Genomic DNA, 15,571 nt, shown 5'->3' on the forward strand with positions numbered 1-15,571 from the left:
TGAGATGATCACCTTTCGATGCTATGCTGAAAATAATGTTAAAAAATGAAACAGTATTGCTCAGCTGATGACATTGATGGAAGAAACAACTCATTCAGAATGTTATGAAAGGCTGACCAAAGGATTCTTTCTCCTCATTGAAGTGCCTAAAATGTATGCATAAAGAAAACAAAAAAAGTGATCAGTGGATTTTTAAATTAATCTTAGCCACTGGTAATTGCTGTGGGCCCCAAACCATTCCATTGCTCTTTTTGCCCATCATACAGCAACCTCAATCTCAGGCAGCAACCAGCCATATGCAAATCATAACTATTTGTACTCCGATAGGAACAGCCCAGTCTGATCTGCCAGGCCAGGCCCCCTCTGAACACAAACACAAGCAACTCATGACCAGTTTGGCCAGTTTAGACCTGGTAGGAAGGATCTAACTTGAGTCCTCTGGCATAATGTGCACTTGGTTACTTGGGTTGCAAAGTGAGAAGGAATTACAGTCAGTTCTGCAGCTATTTACCAGCAGAGATAGATTAGAAACAAAAAGAAATTATTTTTAATATTTGGCACTTCAGCAACTCTTTACTTGTTTAAAATACGCCATAGTTTTACCCCAAAGTACCAAACATTACTATACTGCTTGACCTATAACTCATACATTAAACATTAGGGTGCCACATATTGTTCATTCTAATGTCTCCTTCCTTCAACTAAATTTTTTTTAGCTCATGCTTAGTTGCCAGTCGTATGCTTTCTCTGTAATAAATCAACCTCACTGGTTAGATGCATTTTAATCTACACCAAGGCATAATTCTGTACAGCAATGCAGTTTGTGGATCTGCAAATAATTTGGCCCAGTCTTTGCCTATGTAGCTTACTCATGATATATTGAGGTTGGTGCAACTTCGCCAAAGAGTATGCACAGTTACATGAGGACAACATTTTTTAATTTGCTAGTTATTGTTGTCAAATCCAAACAAACGTTGACAGACATCTATATTTTTAGTATCCTCTGGGTATGTGAGGGTAAGGCAAGTGCAGGGTTTCCAGGTCCTATGCAAATCTAACAAGGGTGCGGTTCGAAAATGTTCACTTACTAAAAACGTTGGTACCTTTGACAAATCTCTATGAAATTCTTCAGATATTTGCATGTTTAACGTTCTGTTGATATGTCAACTTTTGTTAATTGTACGAGGCAAAGTTAATGAGGAGCAAACAATTATCATCCACTAATAACATTGGCATTAGTTATTAAATGTGTATTAAAATCAACAATCTATTAGGATGTTAAGCCTTTAGATTCCACAGACTAGCACTGATCTCTGCAGACTTTCTGGCAGCTGTAAACACATTCTGATGTTTTCATTAGTAGACGTTTACATACCCTTCCATAACAATAAAATGTGTTCTCAGCATCTTATTTGCTACTGTGGGTCACAGATTTTGCATTTTACATCAGAGCCATGGTGGACAGAGTTGAAAATAAAGTTCCAGGTACTTTTAATTTCTTTTGCATCTCAAGTTAAGAAACAATAAACGTATTAAACTGTCAGATTGTGGACCAAGACAAATTCTATAGTTTAAGTGTTTTTATAACATCCACCAGGAAAGAAAAATCTTAGTGTTAGCCGGGTACCATGTTAAGCTTACAATCTGTACTTGAGCTCTACTTGGAGAGGTCTGTACTCCTTCAGTGTCTCAGCTATGAGAAGGCACATGAAGGCAAAGCGTGAAAAAGAATTTGAAAAATTCCTATGTTACTGATCGATATATAGGAAAAGTGGAAACCAGAACACAGGAAAACCAACAATTATTCCTCTATATATGCAGCAGGAGACTGATCAGGAGTTGAACTCCCACTTCAACATTTTGCATTGTACTGCATGAAATGCAAAAACTAACGTGTGGTAAGATCATCCCAGAACAGTGAAAGATGTTTTAAGAATGGCTACATGACCCATCATCAGTAAAAACAAACAAAAAAATGAAGTTTACAGTTTAAAGTAGTATTTGACACTATAGCATGTGCACAACGTATTGAATAAAGAAGAGGGTATCTGAAAAACCTAAAAAATACAGAATCAGAACACAAAATTGGCTCTTTTGTGAACTATTGTTTCTTGAAAAAGTTGTCCCTACATACTCTGAGGCCCTGGATCTTCTTTGGACATCTCCAGCATGATTAGGGTGAAGGGCACCAGGCCTTTGGGTAACTCTGCTGTGCACAGTTGAAGGCTGCTTGCAGCCTTGGTTGTCTGAAGGGCATGGCCATAGGTCAAGCCCTACAACCAAACCCTGCATGTGCACGGCCTTACGGCCCTAGGATTCAAATTGCCCACCTGTGGAGGGATGGATACAAACTCTGCACTGCTAAAGACTGTGCACATTCGGAAGAGGTATGTTTGTACAGAAATATTTGTGCTTTTATTATATCATATAAAAAACTTTTGCTGAAAAAAAACACAGTTAAAGTGAGCAGTTGGCTAGCATTGGTCATAAAACCTTTATGTGTTTTTAATTAATATAAAACTACTGTTCCTGTACAGTTATAGGCATGCATTTATAGAAAAACTATAGTTCCAAAGCTCATCATTTACACACCAGCTTTGTAAATTAAAATGTGCACACCAAATGCAATGATTATTGGTTCACAATATTTATAATGATAAATGGGAGGATTTCACACTGTATCTTTAAAATTCAACACATACAAAAAGAGATAATCCTCTAGTTAAAGTTGTGACATTTATGATGTTAATACTAAGGTCATATGTTTACTCGTTTGTGAGATATGTTATTTGTGAAACAATCTGTGACATCAAGTGTGAGAGCTTTGCAATTTATTCATTTTTGCTTTTTTAAATAACTTCCATATATCCTAAACATTTTGTAAAAACAATTATTATTTAATTTTGATATTATTTCCCTCGCCACCAGTTTAGTCTGAAGATCTTGGGAATGTCTGTCATATTATGACAAATATGAGCAACTATATCTGAATTGCAATAATTGTCCAAAAGATCATTTCTTTTTTAAAGATAGTGGATGGATAAAGTCAAAATACAACATCCCAACATACACAACTTATTATGTAACTTAGCACCATTTACTAAAAAACTGTTGTCCTAAAATGAAATGTTTGCCATACTAGTGTGATTTGAAACTCTTAAATTGTGATCACATGAAATGAGCAACTAATTAAAGACTTCAAACTTTCTTCTGGACCGTTCCAGTTGTGGTTGTGTCAGCAAAATGGTCTTGTGTCAATAAGGATGAGGTCTTCAGCAATGGTACATAGAGACTAGCCACACAAGGCACAAGTGTAGCATCCATACCTGCGCCTTTTTCTGGAGAAGAAAATAGTTTCCAAGCACTAAACTTTTTATAGGTGAAGTAGATTCATCAAAATTCATGATGAATTTAAGGTTAGATTGTTGGTAAGTAATGATGCAACATCTTGGTGGCCCTCTTTTCCAGATAATGATCAGAATTGAAACTTTACACCATGTTACTGATTTAAGTAATATCCTTAAGCTAGGTAGTCATTTCTTCACTCCACATGTCTGAAAGGAATTTATAGATTTGCAACGTGGTCTCAAAATGATTTTAATACCAGATATTTTTGGCCTAAATGGCGAGTTTCTATTTTGGTTAATCTATGTAGTAATGGAATTACAAATCAAGTAGATAAAGAAAAACCCTCTTTAGGAGAACCCAGACGTTTCAGCTTTTGTTACTTTAATTTAAATCAAAAGCAGCATTTCATATATCATTGTGGGGCCATTTGTAATGATGGAGGTGTAAAATAACACTGCTGCATTGCATTTAAAAATGTTAAGAATTAAAATACCCCTGTGTTTCCCTGCTGGTTTAATGGTTCACTAGTTGTACCAAACGTTTCAAAAGCTTTCTATTAGATTAGATCAAGAGACAGCCACCCACCCCCAGGGGGTCCTTGAATGATCCTAGGGGGGCTTCAGGCTCTGGCCAAAATAATTATGATGCTAAAAACAGGACTTTGTTTTAAGCTGACAAAACATGAGCAGCTGTAAACTGCTCTGTAATGGGCCATCACTAACATGTTTTGTCATTTATATCCAAGCTGTGGGAAGTTCTGGAAAGTTTTTTACATCCATTTTTCCTCCTGAAAATACTAAGGGTTTTATTTTTGTCAAGGGCAGGATTCGGTCTGTTCCAGGATAGCAATTTGAGGTGACAACCAGCAAATAGGTTTGGGTAAAGTGGGATTGGTTTCTCCTCAGATAAAGTATTTATCCGTTGGAGAATACTTTTTTAGAATGGTATGAGTGCTGTTTTTCCTCATGCAAAACATTTTCCATTGTTTAAATATACTATGTGCACATTAATTAGTGCCCCCATATTGCCCTAAAATATTTTTTTTTTACAAGGAGTACTCATAGGAATCTGTGACTCTCACAGCATCTCAGGCATACTATTGAAAGTTGTATGAATTCCCACCAAAAACCAAACATTTACTAGAAATGTAGAAGTTAACCTGGAGGAGTAAATTCGCAAATGTATTTTATTTTACTGTTGATAAGAATACTACTCAACTATGTCTTGGCTGAATTAATGGTTCTTTGTAAAGATTGTGTAATCGTTCTTCTGTAAAATATAATGTGTTTCTTGGGATTGTTTTATAAGTATTAGTTGTAGCGGTAAAATTGCTCAATTGTGATTTTCTTTTCACATCTGAATCAGTTCTATATCACATTGCTGGTATTAAGCACTGATGCCTCGTGATATTTTGCTGCATGGCTAAACATGAGAATTTGAGAATTATTCACAATTTGTGGCCATATCACATAATTTTTTTTTTGGGTGCTTTAATTGATGCATTTGCAATGAAAATTAAAAATTGGGCCACATTTTTGATTTGTAGTTTTAAAACTGCCAAACCAGACAACTGTTTGATTTGTAGTTTTGGAAGGACCTTGCACCCTTCTCTGTAATATTGAATGTGTCACGGACTTCAACTGCTGGCATATTCAGATACATGATACCCTTTATCCGCATGAATTATGTATTTTTGAGGGGATTAGGACATGGCTATTCTTATTGTGTTCTACATAATGAACTCCACTTGGCCCTTTGAGTACCTGTGAAGGCATGAGGGCCTTCTCTCAGTGGATGTAGTGGAAGTGCCACAGTCCGTACAAAAAAAATCAGTATCACAAAACATACAAATAACACAACAAAAATCACAAAATATTAAAACCTAAAACATAACATCTCTTGTAATCCATCAACACATCTTAATCAAAGTATGGGCATAGCCACCACAGGTCCATTTCAGGGGCAGGCTTTCTGTGACAAACCGCAGAGGGCACACCACATGTCAAAGATTGCCTGTCTCTTGGGAACAAGTACAGATAAGCCCTAAAGAAGTTCCCAGAGAACAAAATGCTTAGCCTACAAATGAAAATCATGTTTGAAGATTTAATTGTGACTGCAGGATGTTTTTTTTAAACAGACATTAGATTAACGTACCATTTTCGAGAGATCGGATTCTATGTGACCTTACACACAAATGTAATATGTTCCTCATCTTTCTTATATGGACTATATGTGGCATTTTTTTTAAATGTTTGGGAAAAAGAAAATTGTCAATCAAGTGCTAGGTCATATTTGAATGTTCTACTTTTAACAAATAAACATTCATGCAGCTGTATAACTCTCTTGGCTTTTCTTCCAATGTCTGAAATTTGAAATGGCAGATACTGTTTATCATGCATGTGTTCTCATTGTTTCCTAGTCATGCAGTGACAAATTGGTCTAGCATTTTTGCTTCTGATGGATACTTCTGACCAAATTCTGCTCATCTTGTGAATATTCCGCAGGGTTCAGACTGGATGAGTAAAAACTATCAAGAAGTACGCCTGCATGCTGTTAAGTGGCACCATGCAGCTCTTCACCAGCTTCATTCCTATATGGAAAAGAATAACAGTTTTTCAAATAAACGCTATCCATGCACTATGATGTTAGTTTCTTTCTGTGTGCTCCTTCAGATGTGCCCCTTTCTTCTCAGATGAAGCTGAAGGCTATTCAGGATTACAAAGTGATACTTTTTCATGACCCACAAGACTCCGTGCCATAACCGGGAATTCTAGAGGAAGGTCTAGTTACCATGGGAGATCTTCATTGCAGTCAAAGAAGCAAGAGAAGTCCAAGCGAGAATCAACCCCGTCCTGCCATTTAAGACACCAGGAAGTCAACCTTCCATCCGCTCTCGCTCCCAAACTCTTGATGAGCTGATTCAGAATATAATCCAGATGCACCCTGGTCTGTCAAAGTTTTTAGGGAGTCCATGCAGCACCTTTATGGCAAGCTTAATTTTCTCTCTTGTGTGCCTTCAGGGTCAGAATCTGTAGGGGCCTCCACTTGGATTCCTGCCAGCAGGCTCGCTTTTTGCATTGTATGTGTCTCTCAAATCCACCTTGCGTTTCGCACCGGCTTCAGTGCCAACTTCCATCCCAGCCCCATACTCTGACCCGGTTCCACCACCCAGGGACGATCCACATACTACAGTGGTATAACAATCTGAGCTGAACCCATAACAGCCAAGGTCATACTCAAGCCCATTGAGACACAGCCTTTAGGCAGTCCTTCTGACTCTGACATATTATCCTTACTAATCCATATCGCAGTGGCTCAGATTGAATCCAAACCCAGAATTTCGGACACAGAGTCAATTTTCCCCAGAATATGATAAGGACAGTTGTTAGGAAGACCTACAAATTGCCACTGGTCTTGACACTTAATCAGACACTGGCTTATTCTCTTCCTCTGGTCATGCTGTAGAAGAGAGTGCATCTTTTGCAGTAGTGATCAGAAGGGGTGCAGATTTCCTTGACCTACAGCTCCTGTCTATGGAGAGTGCTTTAGTGTGGTCAGGCGCTTCTCGAATATCCCCTGCCATTTAATGAGGCTCTAACAGATACCCTCTAGGGCAGAACCATATTCTGGACTGCTTATCAACAGACAGGTCACTTGTTACCACCATCCAGCTCCAGGTGACCCTGAACATCTCACACAGGATCAAACACTAAAGAGTTTGGTGATTCAGGCATTCACCAATAAAGTCAACCTCAACATCTTTTCTACAACCCCTCCTAACCACAAATCCAAAAGTATGGAAGCATTCCACACGTATATGTATTCTTCCACAAACCTTATCCCTACATTGAGTAACTGTTGGCTGTCTATTTGGTCACTACACCCATGCATTATGGGACATGGTCGGTCAGAGATCACTAGTGGCTGCAGACAACGTACTGGTGTCTTTAGCCGATATGTTTTAGGATGGCCATGATACTTTGAAATTTGTTGTCTATTCTGGTCTGGACAGGACTGATTGCTTGGGTTAGGTTATTGGCACAATGTGGTGTTTCAGCACCACACTTGAATGAGATCTGTAGGCTTTTCATGGGATGTCCAAGCATCCTTGATGGCTATGTAATTCAATGTTTCTTGTCTCTGTGGTAAAAAGGCAGATTTGGCCCTAGAGAAAGTCAAAAAGAGTCGCTCCACTGCTCGCTCACTGGGTCTCTACACATCCACCAGACAGTTTCCCCAGCAATTCCATCCATTTCAAAATTAGGGGTTTGGCATATATTGAAAACGCCAGACATCACTGCCAGCACAGCAGGCTTTTCAGCCATTTTGAGGTCAAGGCCACTGCCTCCAGAGGCAATGCATAGGATATCCGAGACCATGCACAGCTCAGTGCCTCAACCCTCCAGCAACACAACTTCAAGACCACCTTAGTGAGTTCTTGGCTGAAAAAAGTCATCCTGTAGGAGGAAGAATCTACCATCTTCTTTAGGGATGACAATAGATTACTTCCAACAGATAAGTCCTCCAAATTGTATAGCAGGTCTACACCCTCTAATTCTTTCTACTCAACTGCACCTTCTACTCCCATCAGGGTGTCTGGCAGGGTACTACATGTTTGTTTTGAGGCAGAAAGTGTTGGCCATTTAGTCAAAGGGGCATAGAGAGGGTTCTGGCATCAGAAGCAGGAAACGGGTATTACTCTTGTTACTTCTGTGTGCTGAACAAGAATGGAGGCTTTCACCTCTCAACACCTTCCTGCATAAGGTTCAAGATGCCTACAAATAGACCAGGTTATGTCTGCCCAGGATCCTGGAGACTCAATTGTGGAGCTTGACCTTCAGGACACCTTTTTCATAGCCCTATTCTGCAGGTCCACAGGCATTATCTACAGCACAGTGATCCAGTAGGATTTTCATTTTGTGGTGTTTCTTTTTCAGCAAACAGGAGCCCCTTAGGTGTTCATGAAAGTGGTAATGGTGGTTGCAGCACACCTTTGGAGTTCAGGTGTTCCAGTCTTCCCCTCCTGGCTGTTGAAGGCAGGCTTAACTCAGACAGCTGTAGACCACCACCAGATGACAGGGAACCTTATAACTTGATTAGGATTCACTCTCAACATGCTAAAGTCGCTCCTGGCGTTTTCACAATTCCTCCAGTCCATCTGTGGCATCCTTAATACAATGCAGAGTTGTGCCTTTCCCCCAGAACAGAGAATCCAGGACATTTGAACTATGATCCTGGATTTAATTGAGGAGGATTCTGAGGCTACTGAGACTGTTGGCTTCTTGCATCCTGCTAGTTAAACCTGCCAGATTCAGTGAGATATGCGCTCCAATGGGCACAGCAGAATCAGATTCCATCCATGTATCAGTGGAGACTGTAAACACTGCAGTGTGCAATGGCTGCTTGACCACAATTGGGCCAGCTGCAGACCCCTCTATTTAACCCACCCAGTGCTGACAGTAGTGACGGATGCATCGCAGCTGGTTGGGATGGTGGCATCTGACAGAGATGGAGGTCAGAGAACTCTGGTCGCCAGTGAAAACCTGACACCACATCAGTCTGTTGGAATTGAGGGCAATTCACTTGGGGTTGAAAGCCTTCCTGAGAATCATCAAATGGAGTCTGGTCCTGGTTTTCACAAACAATACCCCCATCATGTGGGACTGCAACATGCGGGGCATTTTGGGGTCATTGATCCTGTGTCTGGAGGCTCCACGCCTCTAGAACTGATTGAATAGTCAGGGCACTTCTTTGGTCATGAACCATCTGACCGGATGACGAACGCAGCCGCTGACACTCAGTGGATAACCAATGGCAGTTGCACCCAGAGGTTGTGTAGGACATTTTCCAGCAATGTGGAGAACCCTGGATCAATCGCTTACCCACCACCAGGAATGTGCACTGAAGTTCCCAAGAAGGCTTAACATCTGAGATGCATTCTGCGTATAGAGGAGCTCGTGACTCTCCTGAAGAAGATCAGGAACAACAGAGTCCAGCTCATTTTAGTTGCTCTGGATTGGGCCAGTAGAGTGTGGTATCCAGAACGCCTGGGGATGAGCATCTTTCCTTTGATGAAGCTGGGTCTCCTGTTACAGCAGAAAAGCAAGGTCTTGCACCCACGCTAACACAACCTTCATCTCCATGCATGGAGATTAAATGGTGGCAGTGAATTCATCAGACTTTCTTGTTCAAATCACCAGTTGTGATGAGATTTTATAAAGATTTACAGCATATGTTCCCTCCGAAGCCCTTTGCTATGCCACAGTGGGACTGGAATTCATTTTTCAGTTTTGTATTGCACACACCTTTTGAGCCTGTATACACTAGTCTGGTATGCCTCTTGACTGTATTTCTGGTCGTGGTAATGTCAATTCATTGCATGAGTGAGCTGAAGGCACTCTTGGCCCAGCCGCCTTAGCCAACATTTTTCCATTCAAACTGGTGCTGAGAACTTGAGATGCAGTTCTACTGAAAGGAGTAACATTTTTCCATGTCGGGCAGGCTATCAGTCTTCCCGCATTCTTTTCCCAGCTTTTTTTAGATCCCAGTATAGCCTGCAGTTTTTACATTGACCGTACCAATAACCATAGGGTAGACTATCATCTCTTTGTGGGTTTTTTGGGTGGTCAAAAAAAGGCAAGGCAGTGCAAAAAAGAACCATCTCTAGGTTGAAAGTCCTCTGCATTAAAACCTGTTATGGACTAGCTACAAAGCAGTCCCTGAAGGGTTATGGAATAATTCCACTTAAGTTGAGGTTGATACTGCTGCCTTGGCAGCTCTTAGCGCCCGTTCTGGGTATCTGTCAGGCTGCTACATGGGCATCAGTGCACGCGTACCAAAAGAACTACAGTCTTGACAGTATGGTCTGGAGGGATGGCCATTTTGCTTGTTCATTCCAGCAGGACGTTTTGGTGTGTGTCATTGCACAGACCCCTCAAATTGAAAGGTACTGCTGTGGTGTCTATTCACAATGTGAGAGATCTGTGGTTAGAAGTATACTTCAGAAGAACAAGTTACCTTTGATAACACACTTTCTGGTAGATACTCAAATCTAACTGCAGATTCCTCTCTGAAACCCCCACAAACCCTCATCTCCACATTCTGTGGAATGGACTCCTTTTCCACCTAAAAAGGTCCCAATTTAGAGATCTTCACACTGTTCATTCCAATTTGCTTATGGACTCTGTGCCTGAGGGAACAGAGAAACCTGTGAAAGAAACTGACATCAGCGTTCATAGTATCTCTTATCTGTGGCTCCGTTCATCATTTCGGGTGAGAATTGAAGTTGGTGCGGATCCTCACGCACCACCTACAGGTGCGCCACCCACAGTTGTGCCACCTACTGGAGTACCACTTTACAGTTTTTCTGTATTTAGCCTGACACCAGGAGAATATTGACAAGGTGAAAAATCTACTCCATAAAGAGTGCTACAGAAGATAAATAACTTATTTGCTGCTGTGAGAATAACTACTCATAAACTTGCTTCTTTCTCTCAGTGCCTAACTGTGAGTAGCTGTGTCACATCCAGCAGTGACTGCTTTTGATAAAATGTAGCATTGGGGTATTCAGAAATTATTGAGTGTGATAAATATCTCCTGTTCTGACTTTTTGGAGAATAATATGCAGAGTTTGGTGCTTACTGTTCAGTTCTCAAAATTTTAACAGTCTAAAAAATATGATACACAATTTATGTATTATACACTGACAACCACCTTGAAAGCCCAGTTTAACTTTAAATTGTGTTTAATCTTCAGGTGGTCACATAGGTGCTAAATAGTGTTATGTGTAAGTTTGTAGAAAATCAAGTTCATTTATGTTCTCAGAAAGGGGTTTCTATTGTTTTGTTTTTCTCTGAGTCTATGTTACAAAAGTACCAGAAATTAACATAACAATCTTTTACATAAACTAAGGGTCTAATTAAGAGTTTGGCGGATGGGAAAGCCCATCCGCCAAACTCCCGACAGGGTGGCCGCCCGCTTCGTGGCGACCACCCCGCAGGAGTCATTAAGAGCTTCCTGCTAACAGGAAACAGGCTAGCAAGAAATAGGCTTCAGCATTGTCTCCAGCTCTTAAGCCTTGTGGCCCCCTGCACCTGTTCACCGCCAGCCTTTTGAAAAGTCTGAAGGTGAACAAGGTTGTAATCTGCAAAGGATTACCATCTGTATGGTGGTTTTAAGTCACCACCATCAGTTTTACATGTTTCATCTGCCAACTCTTTTCTTATCCTTCTTTTAGTTGAGTCTCCTTACCTCTCTTTCTGCTTTGATATTAAAACTGAGTTACCCTATTAGGACTCACTGTCAGGTCCGCAATTATCTATTTAAAACCCCTTTTTTCAAATAGTATTGTGTTTTTGTGAACAATTCTGGGAGTGCTTTTCTGTTATTATTGACAAAACTATATCTCAATTAATCTGTTTTCAAATAAAATATTTAGCACCTTATTAAGGATTCTACTTTGCTCCATTTCTTTTTGTGACAGACAGTGGTGTTTTGTTTTGCAATAGCAACAATTTATAGTTTTATCTTGTCTCAAACCATATCTGCCCACCTCATTAAGACATAGAGCAAACTAGCATGAAACACACCGTCTCCCCACCCCCATTTTTCACACTTTTATTAGAGCTTCTCCTTGTTGTATCCTCTGTTTGGGCAATTACCTCTTCTTTTCTTGTCTCATTTTCCTGGAAGGCTTGTTTTTCACAGTATTCTCTCATTTTGGTAACCTAAATCAAAAACACAAGCTGGGTGCCACCTGCAGTGGGCTCCAAGTAAAACACTGAATACAGTAGACAGATGTCTTACCCACATGAATACTGCTTTCTTGCCTAAACAGACTGCATTCAACTAAATGTCATCATAGGGGAGGCACTAAACAGCAACGTTTTAGGGGCTCTAAGCATGTGTGTAAAAGCGCTCTTAAATCTTGTTCTTTTTTAGCTATGAGCATACAACTCAGCATTTTGAAGTTGTCAGAAGACAATTTGTTCCGCTCTATAGACGTTCTAAATAAATAAAAACTATCTATCCAGCAAATACTTTTGACATTAATTATGGATTTCTGCTCTTTGTTACTGTCTCCAGTTGGTTCCTATACATAGGCGCAATCTGCAGACAGCCCAGGACTTTGTCACATTACACTGGGTTTCGGACTTTGTATTTAGTACCTGGTGACAGACTAAAGTAAGCAATACAAATTGGTACTGTGCAAGGGGTCGTATATTTTAGTGTCCCAAATCAGAGTTTTAGATGCTTTTCCTGACTCGGTACCAGCCTGAACAGAGTTAGAGCATCCTTTTGAAAATTAGGATTCAGCGAAAGGTATGCAGAGTTTGAGCTTGTCTTAAGGAAATGGTACTGATATAGCTTGATGAGGCACAGTCCCATCACTTCTCTAGAAACATGTGAAATTGCTAAATCTCCCTCTGTCTTCCAAAATTGTAAGCTTTCTATCTATTGCCTTCCGATAAACTTTGTACTCCCAAACAGAAAAAACTACCAAACTGAATTACACTAAATTTGGCAAAAAGTTAGAACTTTACTCAGAAAGTATGGCTTTTGTGATTTGGTCGAAATCAGGTCAGCCATTTTGAGATATTAGCATTTGAAGAGGAGCTCATTTGGGGCATTAAGGAGTCAGTGTTGAACAAAAAGTTAAATGTATCTGGACAGCTTGTCCTGCGGGACTCCAGCGGTACTCAAGATGAAAAAAATAGTATAATGGTACCTCGCGATTCGACTGGCCAACAGCAGCATCTCAGCAAAATGTTGCATGTTGTGAAAAACAAAACGTTTTTAAAAAGAGGCATAAGGGGGCATCGAAGAGCACTCTAACACCTACGCACTTTTGGAGGTGTAGCGAAAGTGACCCCCTGTGGTCCCCATAGATTAAAATTAAAATACAAAATTTGGCCGTGCATACTCCAGATCTCTTGCAGGAGCCTCTGCAGGCCCCGTGTGGTACCGCAGTATTCCCGCAGCATCTGCAGCACAAACTTCCACCCTATGCTACTGCAGTAAAGTGCAATCTTCCTCCGGCCAAAGAGCAGGCCCTGCATTTAACCTCCACTTTGGCTGCTGATATCGTAGCAGATATGCTGTTGTGTTGCATTGCTTCTACGGTTAGTGCAATATAGCACATTGAACACTTAGTGCCAGACCTGACAAACAAAATAAACAACCTGGGTTTTTTGTGTTTACTAAAATAGTTTTTTTTCTCTGTGGGCAACCACCAAGTTTTATCTTGCCTTGGCTCTTCATTCGTTTATGGAAACAATTTCCCACATATTGTAATGTACATTCCCATGGTGGCAAACATGAGATCAGTGTGACTTGAGCTGGCCTGCAATATGTTCTGTGGTGTGGTACCTCCCGTATTAACAGTTCTTCAGGTACACCAAGAACTCCAGCAGACGTTGATGAATCTGTATCTTCCTGTCGGTGATGCTTGGCTGCAAGGAACTGTTTTTGTGGCATGCACTTAGATGCTTGTGCATGTCCTGGAACTCCCAATAAAATAATTCAGGAGTTGCCCTAGTGTCTTCCTCCTGGGCATCTCAGGTGGCTAATGTGGTGGAATTGTTTCTCCAGATCCCATTGTTTTATTGAGGTTCCCCAAAAAGAACAAATCATAAAAAAAATAAGGCTTACAGTAAGACAGCTTTGCACTCCCTCAGCACTAGATCTAAAATGCCTGCCAAAAGGGAGGAACTACTTCAAGGTTTAAGAATACAGCAATAGGTTACTTTACTAAAAGAAATAGTTTGTATGGTATGATTTTCAAGTACCACAGTACCGCAACACCTAAAACGTAGACATTGTACTAAAAACTACTGGAGACATTGATTAGTTGTGCCTGTGAAGAAACCCTTTGGCTCAAACTTGAAATTACCCCTTCATAGTAAACACATATTTTTTGTAGGAAGGAAGTAAAGGCACCCCAGGAGTGGCGCACCACTCTGTTATTGACTCTGTGGGTCCCAGGGGTACCCAGGTGAGAGAAACAAAATGAAAACAGTATATGGAAAGGCTACTCAGGGGACACTACTCCCAAACTAGGCCCACAGCCTTTAGAAGCAGCCTTAAATGATTTCCTTCACCATCATGATCAGATTGGTGTTTAGAGAGATAGTTTGATGTAAATGAAATCGCAATCCGTCAAGGACTCACAAAAACCTGGGCACCATGAGAGAACAAACAGACTAGCCACCAAGCCTACCACAAGATCAGCAACAGAAGATGATGACATTGTCATGCCATCAACTTCTGCAGCACCACAACATCCGAGGCCTAAGAAAGAATTGTTGATGTGACAGTTTTTCCAAGTTCTGGCCAAAAGAACTAGGTCTGTAGGAGGTTACATGTACTTTGTGCAACCAGGTGCTCGATAGAGGAAAAGCTGGACAATATTCCATGGGACTAGTGGAATTTAGAAGCACCCGAGGGCTATGCATCCAAACAGCATAACTCTTGCTGAGATGCAGAAAAGTCAAAGGACGACAGATTGCTCCATAGGAAGTGCTTCATCAACACCGACGGAACAGTGACAAGAAGATGCTGCATTTTGCAAAGTATTCCAGACATTTGTATTATGGCTATGGAGAAACTGATAAAAGAATATTCTCCAAGCCCATAGAATATCATCTTCACACTTAACAAGAGTTGTCGAAATAACGAAATAAATATTTTATGCAAAAAATAAATGTCTGAGGTAAAGAAAAAATATACAAAAATCCATGGTAAAACTGCACATCCCATCTCCTCTACATTCAACCAGTATTTGTTTGTAGACAGTTTCCTATTAAATGATTTCAGAGTTTGACAGGGCCTGACCGGGGAACCAAGGCAGCCCAGGCAAAAACGTTCAAACCATTCCCACTCCCTTCATCTTCTTGCACAATCTCACAGAAACCCCATCCCTGCCATAGAAGTCTATAAACTCATCTGTTTCCACCTACAAAACCTATCAAGATGGATGAAGTGATGAATCTTAAGAAAAAGGACAACACCTCTGCCTGGCTATAACACATTTCCTCAGACCACGCATAATGGAGTTTTTCCAAGCAGCTCTTCCTGACATTGCACACATTGTTGTTTGCTAATATACTTCTGTTTAGGAGCTATAGAGCACCTCATCAGTCACCAAAGTTCTTCCTGGTGTGAAACCAGTTGGTGGAGGTTAGTAGGAGGGAAACAGAAAGAAGGCTGGATAGAGGAAGAGAAG

At 40.6% G+C, this 15,571-nt stretch overlaps 1 protein-coding gene across 1 annotated transcript in view; it reads left to right on the forward strand.

The window, feature by feature from the left end:
- RIMS2 (regulating synaptic membrane exocytosis 2) overlaps window positions 1–15,571 on the forward strand; it is a 1,513,920-nt gene that overhangs the window by 1,120,230 nt on the left and 378,119 nt on the right. The window lies entirely within an intron of this gene.

Source organism: Pleurodeles waltl, chromosome 2_2 (genome assembly GCF_031143425.1).
Source record: "Pleurodeles waltl isolate 20211129_DDA chromosome 2_2, aPleWal1.hap1.20221129, whole genome shotgun sequence".
In the NCBI taxonomy this organism is placed as follows: Eukaryota; Metazoa; Chordata; class Amphibia; order Caudata; family Salamandridae; genus Pleurodeles; species Pleurodeles waltl.